Source organism: Procambarus clarkii, chromosome 26 (genome assembly GCF_040958095.1).
Source record: "Procambarus clarkii isolate CNS0578487 chromosome 26, FALCON_Pclarkii_2.0, whole genome shotgun sequence".
NCBI lineage: Eukaryota > Metazoa > Arthropoda > Malacostraca > Decapoda > Cambaridae > Procambarus > Procambarus clarkii.
The window spans coordinates 11,518,535-11,526,659 of NC_091175.1; the positions used below are offsets into that span (position 1 = coordinate 11,518,535).

The following is an 8,125-nucleotide window of genomic DNA, read 5'->3' on the forward strand; positions in this document are numbered from 1 at the left end:
AGCTCATCCTCCAAAAATGATAGTACTGAAAGCCACTACTTGGCCAAACGTTACAAAATGGACTGATAAACTCCACAAAAATTATGTTATACATTTTAAATTGGCCTAAATGGCACTCGCACAAAATTTAAAAATTAACTAGCCTAACTTGTCTAAGCAATTGTAGCCCGTATAAAATTTATCTTAGACCTAATATAGTACTTATATAGGACATATAAGCCTAGTCATTAAGTTCAGTTTTTGGCTCCCTTTTTCTTGTCTACAAAATTAATGTATACAACGTGAAAATTGTTGACTGCAACAGTAACTTTGTGTAGATGCAACCAGGTAGTTGCTAGATGTACTCTCAGTATCTTTGCAGCCATTTTTGGCATGATGGTAAATACATGAAAAATACATATTGCAACAACAATGATTTGTACAATTTCTACAGACATTCAAGAATACATTATAAAAGGCGACATAACATTTATATCTATAAAAAAATAATAATCTCTTGCTTTTTGTCCAAGGTTGAAGCCCAAATGCTTGAGACTAATCTCGCCCAACTTTTAAAGATGGCGCTCGTCAACCCGCCCTCTTACAAATTACGTCGCTTTTCGCTGGTATGCGCTCTCAGGCTAAAAGAGGACGTAATTTAAAATGGAATCGGCTTGCGAAAGTGACGTACTGTCCCGTTTTCTGTTTTGGGTCCTCTGGCTTAGTCTGCTAGGTTAGGAGAGGAAACTTTCAATTAACGGTTTTCATGACGTTTTGAACCCTTAGGAAAACTTCCTGCCTTCCTAACCTACCAGAGGACTCTTAACCTGCTCTTTTGGATTTTTTTTCAATTATTTGTCATTTTCAAACTACGGCCTTTTTTTGGCCGCAGCGCTTACGAGCGAAAAGCGACGTAATTTGTCATAGGCTGCTCGGAGTCGGCCCCCAGTGCCCTTCTCCCACTCCTCTAAGAAGGATCAGTTCCTATTCCAAATGGAGGCGACTCTTACAAAATCTGAGATGAAGTTATTGTTTTCTAGAGTTTTTCTAGCATTTCAGCTGTTGACAATATCCCAATTTACGCACAACATAACCACAACCTTTTTTTTTTTAACTATGATGTTACTACATTGCATCAAACAATTGTAAAAATACTGTTGTTGTAATGTTGAGTGTTTGCTGGGATGGTATCCCCTGAATTAGGGGGGGTGGGGGGGGTATGTTGTGAAGGAAAGAGGGGATGAGAGGATGGGGGGAGCGGCGGGGGAAGAGGAGAGGAAAGAGGGGATAGGAGAAGAGTCATAACTCATCAACTTTTATATTGCCATATACAATTGATTCTGCAGCTTTGTCGAGGACATAAATTGGAAAGCATGTTGTTGACAGAGAGGATACATGTATACTGACAGACAAAATAAATGATACATAAAATTTTAAATTTAAAGCTTAAGGATTAAAAATTTATGGAAATTTGCACCACCACTTGTGATCTGTACATCATCAAATAGATTTAGCAGCCAGCCTGGATCAAACTCCCTTTGAACACATAGCCCAGGTAACAGGGATCTGATATTGACAGGATTTAAATTGCTTGTCAACAAGGAATCTCTTTATGTCAGAAAATCCTCAATAATATCCAAGTTATGGGTTTCTCTACTGTTATATTCTATAGTGTAGACTTGCTACGCCATCACGCACATCACTCATCTTTGAGTTATAGTGGTCAGTGATAAGCGAATGCGTGAAAAACGATCGTATGCTGGATGCGTGATTTCCTTCAGAGGAAAATATATAAATGGTTAATGACATATTTCTTAAAGTGTGGGCGTGGACATAAATCCTGGCAGCAGACTACAGTGAGTGCGATTGTTATTGTTTAAAATTCAGCTACTTGGAACAAAAGTTGCAAGTAGCACGGGCTATGGTGAGCCCGTAGTGGACTTACCTGGCACAGGAGCAGCGGGGCTGTTTTTCGAGAGTGCGAGGAGGGACTCCACCATACGTCTTGAACAGTTCCTCCGTACAGAATTTAGCTTATCCAGGTCACCATTTTGCAGGGCTACTGTTCACGATACGTTGACTGTTCGGTAACTTTACTTTTGACTGATTGATTATTGATGAAGATTAAGCAACCCAAGAGGTGGCACGGGCATGAAGAGCCCCTAACTTTCGACTGTGTACACAAGCTGTTTAATACAACAAGGAGACTTTTTCAGTGTAGCATCTGCTCCCAGCTCCGACTCCAAGATTTGTTCTCCCAGTTGGTACCTTGTTCCTGGTCTCCTTTTCTCAGCGACTATCCTCATTACCTTGCAGTTGCTGGAACTCTTTTATATATAAATAAATAAATAGAAATACATAAAACAGAATAGAAAACGGTGAAATCCTCCTGTGTTGAATCGTCCTAGTTTCCCGCGCGGGTCGTTCGAACTGTGGGTCTGGTATTTATACAGAAGTGAACCACTTAAGTTAGGATGAAGAAATCGGATATGCTTTGGCTAAGCGAACTAGATTTCCTGTGAGATGTTACAGTGACCCAGATGTGTGCGAGGGAGGAGTATGCTAGGGACCAACATGGAGGCAGCAGCAGCAGCAGCGGGCTGGTGTGTTTACCTTGCTCCGTCACCGCTGGCCTGCAAGTCACGCCCGGCTTTGTTGGTGCCCGGGAGAAGAGAATAAAAATGATGTTCTCGCACACAGGTCTTCGCTCTTGACACTCCAGTATTAAGGTCGCTGTGCTTTTCCGGACCTTGCGTGTTTCTTGTGCCCTCTGCGGGGGTCCGGACCACAACCCGCCGTGATCGTGGAGGACGGCCACTGCTTGCTTCTTGTGTCCTCCACGTAGAGGGTTCCTATCTGGCCCAACCCACCTGATGGAGGACTGACTGTTCTACTAAATAACATTGGCAGGCAAAAATAAACAGAGTGCGAATTATAACTTAAGAAATTGAAACGCACCTGTCCGAGTGGACAAGAGGTGAAGGGTCTGAGGTGAACACAAGTGCTAGTTGTCAGGTTCACTTTGATTGTATAATTTTGCTTTGGGAAAAAGTTTATACTGCAGTATCACTAATGCTGTGAGCCATAGTAGCTTATAAAATACTTTAATATGTAGAAAACCCTCCGAGTTATCCAGCCAATCACTCGTACCCAGGCTAGGAGATGTGGTTGGATGGACTGATTGTTGCTCCACATGCCAGCCTATGTCACTTGACGGCTCAGGATGGGTGGATAATGCACATTAAATTATCTAAACTGTCTGGCGGAGGATTGGCGTGGTGGTGGGGGGGGGGAGGGGTGCGCGTCACTGTGTACATAAGCCCTGCACATCGCCCCGCCTTCCTCATCTCCCTGAACCAACACTTCTGCTCTTCCTACCAAAAGAGAGAGCCGGGGAGGGTAGTGGTTTCCAACCTTACCCACTCGCCCGCAAGCGAGAAGATCTAGGTTCGAACCCTGTGCAGAGTGGGTACGATTGGCCACCATTCCTTCACTGTTCCTGTCCGTTCAGTAGAAATTTGGGAAACTGGTTGTAAAGGGTTTGGTGGATCGTGTTCTGGGGAAAAACAAATAGGGTAAGGCTTGAGGTAAAGTGTGGGATGGAGAGCAAACAAGAGTCAGGAGACATTTGGTCCTGCATGCATCCTCTAAAGTGAAAAATGTATAACACTAATGTGTACCTTATACCTGCTTCACAACAGTGGTTGTAAAGCTTTATATGAATCACGAGTTCACTCGCACCTAGGCTATGCACCAATCTCTTCAAAATAAGATCAATTACGACAGGACACAGCTGGAAGACGGAAATAAGTCTAAAGCATGGAAATACGCGTACCATGTATAGATGGCATCAAGTGCAGTGTACTGAAATATGAAGCGGCGGATGCCATCTATATCCACAACTTCAGGGCCGGACATAACAAAAAACTCAAATATCATTCCCAAGTCGATGGTCCAGGACGGACCGAAACGTCGTCGTCCCTTCACCTTCTAGTGTGTGGTCTGGTCAACATACTTTAGCCACGTTATTGTGACTCATCGCCTGCATATCATGAACCTGAATATAAGATGCACCAGGCACAACAAGGCCAGTAGGCAGGGCATAAACAACTAGACCTTTCTCCCTCACAGTCACTGTTAGGTAAGCACTGTTAGACAAATACCCTTGTACATGTTCTGATGGTACTGAAACGTGCAAGACGATTCATTTCATTTAAGAGATGTCGCCACCTGGCTCACCTGTGTGGATGCCCTGCAGGTGGCAACTACAACATAAGACGCTCAGTCAATCGCTGCTTTATTCTGGCTGTATCATTCCCATGAAAATCTTTCCATCAGAGATCATTTTCGGACCATGTTCTCAACAAGTGACATTCGTGAAATTAAATCAACTGGTCATATGAAGGTTGTGACACATGGCTCCAGCTCTCCCCTGTACCAGTTAAGATTGCAATTTGACTTTTAATAAAGTATACACTAATTCAAAAACTCTTACTAACATTTTTAGGGGCCGGATTTTGAAATGGATTGATGTAGGATAACTACTGTTAACTTGTTGCATTCATTTAGGATCACCAGTGCTAACCCTACTGAACCCTAGTCTTAGTTAAAAAAAAAAATGTGTATGTGTCTGTGTATATCTGGTTTTGTGTATATGATTGTGCGTGCGTGTTGTGCGTGCGTGCGTGAGTATGAGTGGATCATCACAGTCAACACACGCAAGAGCTTGCGGTACAACCATGAAGCTAAACACTGTTAGTCTTAACTGGTGTAACGACTGGCATTTGTATGTATTCACTTTATTTTGTATCTTTACATTCAATTACAAATACAATTCAAATAATCTTCTTTTATGATGTTTATGTATGCGATGTGATGTGATGTTTATGTATGCGAAGTGATGTGATGTTTATGTATGCGATGTGATGTGATGTTTATGTATGCGAAGAGAAATGTATGTACGAGTAGAAGTTTGACGGAGGAGGAGGAGGAGGAATTGTAATAATTAATAAACAATAAATGTGAGGTTGTCCAGTGTGAGTGAGAGCGAGGCGCCTGGCCCGCTGTCTTCTCTCAGTAAACACGTGACTGTGAGTGTGCGTTACTTGAGGTAGTAACGCACAGGTATTGTAACGTGCAGGACTACACACACACACACAGGTCTGGCGGTGACAGGTGAAGCCTCTCTCTCACTCTAGGGCTCTCACAATACTTGAGCGGAAAATAATGTTATCGAGAAATATGTTGAAATAAGGTACTTAATCTACTCAATATTTTGTTTAGAACTATTTTGAACTGTTGAAATTAACTTGGTTTCATTTTATGACAATTGTATACACGTACAGTGGCCAGACCACACAAGACTCAGTTGTCAGGTAGCCGGGTGAGGGCGAGGTGGTCCACACGCCGGCTACCTTCATGTGATGAAGGGAGCCCCCCACATCCTCCTATCCTAGTAGAGAAAGTTGAGGTGTAGTCACCAAATATAAGGAAGCGATATGAGAATAGACAACAGTACAATTTCCAGTCAAGAATGTAGCACTCGGCGTAGGCAGTTCTGATCGTCTCCAAGACGCTACAGCTTCGACACAGACCAGGCAGCAGACTAGGACGGCATCGAGCTACAACGCTCTCCCACATAGAGCTCCGCGACTCCGGCCTCACTCAGCTCTCTGCTCTGCTCCAGGCTTCGTCTCAACGTCTACGACACTGCTGTATCCAGGACTACTAAATAAATATGAAACTCACTAAACACTGTGTATCTAAGCAACCCAACAACGCAACATAATCGTACGTTACACATATATTGAAAATGTTGACTAAACCCCACATAAGAAATTGAAGAGACGACGATGTTTCGGTCCGTCCTGGACCATTCTCAAGTCGATAGTGTCACTGTCGACTTGATAATGGTCCAGGACGGACCGAAACATCGTCGTCTCCTCAATTTCTTATGTGGGGTTTGGTCAACATTTTTCAGCCACGTTATTGTGACTCATCATCTGCATATCTTGAATATTTGCTGTAGAGCTGTCACTAAATTCACGTATCTTCGGCTCTTGCATGATAGTATGATGATAGATGGAATTACTAGTGTCGATTTCACTTTACCTCTGATCTACTAGGTTTTGCTGAAGTTCTTGATGCATTATGAGATGAGTTTCTTTCACCCTGATGCTCTGTTCTTCTAGCAGTAAAAATAGGTACCTGGGAGTTAGACAGCTGCTACGGGCTGCTTCCTGGGGAGGTGTGTGAAAATTAGGATTAAGGACTTGTCCGAAACATTATGCATGCCAGTGGCTGTACAAGAATGTAAGAACTCTTTTATATAATATAATATATATATATATATATATATATATATATATATATATATATATATATATATATAAATATTGCTCTCAGACTGCTTAAAGCCAATCCAAGGATATAATCAACTCTTTGAATGCAGATTCTGGACTGATAAATTACACACTAGGCTTGCTTGGTTGATCGTGTTTTTAAGTCTGGGTGAGTGATCAATTTCCAAGTGGTATATTCTTTTTGTTTGTGTTGCAAGTATAATGAAATTATATATTCCATAATTGTGTGGCATTACATCTTTCCTTGTGCATATTCATTTATATTATTTTATTTGATCCAGTAACTTGAATTTCTTTTTCACACATTAAATCCATTGCCCCCTTACATTTACATTTACCCATTATTTTGTCCCCACATTACCTGTCTTTCATTCACATAATTAGGAACAGTAGTTGTCTCAGGGCCGAGCCTTGGGGAGACTCTACTTTGCTACAGTCCTCCAGCTCGAAACCTCTTTGATTGTAACTCTTTGTTTTCTGTCCTTCAGGCATCCTCTTACCTAATTTAGTGTCTCTCCAGTCATCGCTGCTTGTTTCTTGGTCTTGTCCATTATCGTTTCGTGAGCAATAGCATCAAACGCTCTGACAGGTTAGGAAAATGCAGTCTACCCATCCTTCTTTTTCGTGACGTATTTTAGTAAGTTTGTCATAAAACTTGATTAAGTTTGTCAAGCACGATTTTCCCCCTTTTATATCTATGCTGCCCTTTAATTACGAAGATTATCTACTCCAGATATTCTCAACCAGAGTTAATTTTCCAGCATTTTACATGGAATACTTGTCAGTGACAATGATCTATAATTTAATGCCTCCTATCTTTTTCCTTGGGGATGTTAAGTGTGATCCTAATGGTTTTGCTACATCTAGGTCCTCTAGAATTACTTTAACAATGTCTACAGTGACTACTGTGTCATCCAGAGTTTCTTCTGGTCTTTCATCCAGTAACCCTGGTCTCCACGTTGGTTCTTATATAAATACCTAAAACTTTCTGTCGAGTTTCTTACGCCTCTTTGTCACTTTCTACAAGAATTCTCCCTTGTATATTTAAGCTGAAACAATAGGAGGAGGAAGCCTCTCACCTTCCCTTCTGAGTTTGTTGGTGGGCTTAATGAGCAGTGTGGCAAGCCTGATGAGCTGAGGTGGTGGGCTGGATCAGCAGTGGAGCTTACCACGACACACTATATATATATATGTACTTGATCTCTCCTGCGGAACACTCACACTTATTCTCTCTCTCTCTCTCTCTCTCTCTCTCTCTCTCTCTCTCTCTCTCTCTCTCTCTCTCTCTCTCTCTCTCTCTCTCTCTCTCTCTCTCTCTCTCTCTCTCTCTCTCTCTCTCTCTCTCTCTCTCTCTCTCTCTCTCTCTCTCTCTCTCTCTCTCTCTCTCTCTCTCTCTCTCTCTCTCTCTCCCGTTTGTCCTTCTCTTGCGTTTCCATTACCCATTTATCAGTCTTCTCAAGTTAAAACCATGAAATTGGAGACTGGGTTTGTAGGGCTCAACTTGCCGTTTAATTTCTCAGGGGATCGTCAGGTAATGGCGTTATTCTTCTTGGTGTCGTCTGCTGATTTAGTTGATGACACCAAGAAAACGTCAGAAGTCGTCAGCGGATATACAGAGACTCTTCAGCACTCTAGAACTATCAGTTATACGGACGTCTAAAAGTTGAGACATGCTTTCAGTAGGCGTTTCAGAGCAGCTAGTGGCAAACTGAACACTGTCATAAATGCAGTGGATTTGAAGCTTAGTAAGACATTTTGGTCTAAATGCGGAATAATTATCTGGG

General features: G+C 42.1%; 1 protein-coding gene across 7 annotated transcripts in view; it reads left to right on the top strand.

The window, feature by feature from the left end:
* LOC123756624 (small G protein signaling modulator 2) overlaps nt 1-8,125 on the top strand; it is a 162,090-nt gene that overhangs the window by 86,186 nt on the left and 67,779 nt on the right. The window lies entirely within an intron of this gene.